Genomic DNA, 592 nt, shown 5'->3' on the forward strand with positions numbered 1-592 from the left:
ATTTTCCTGTCGGTTTATTTTAAATTTACTTTACAAAATCGATTTAAGTGTTGTATATGTTTTGATGCTATATTAAATCTTCTCGTCTGGGTAGTTCACCAGCGCGAAAAAAAAAAATGGATAAAAACTGAAATGTATTGAAACTCATATTAATTTTTCTACACCTTTTTGATAATCTGTCTAGCTAGTATGATGATAATTGAGAACAATTCGATACTGAAATACGAGCGATGAACCGAAGCACTTGTGCGAAAATGTTCCTAACAAAACACTTATGTTTTTTCAAGTTAACAATAAAATGTATATGAAAAAATGAAACCGATACCCGCCCAAAATATCAAAGAAACAAATGAATTAGAATTAACGCTAGCTCTTGCCTGATAAACACACACCCATTAGCTAGGATAAATGAGTGTGTGAACATCAAAGAATTTGATTGGTTGACTAGCAAACCTAGTAGCAAGGGGATATATAAAAACACGAAGTAATCGATTCAATGCAATAGTCCGACGAATCCTCACAAGAATAAAACGCGGATAGTTTTTTGTAGTTTAATTTATATATATTGAAGACACTTTTTAAAGTAAAATTT

The sequence above is a fragment of the Euprymna scolopes genome, chromosome 18 (genome assembly GCF_053919585.1).
Source record: "Euprymna scolopes isolate OS-2025 chromosome 18, ASM5391958v1, whole genome shotgun sequence".
Taxonomy (NCBI): domain Eukaryota; kingdom Metazoa; phylum Mollusca; class Cephalopoda; order Sepiida; family Sepiolidae; genus Euprymna; species Euprymna scolopes.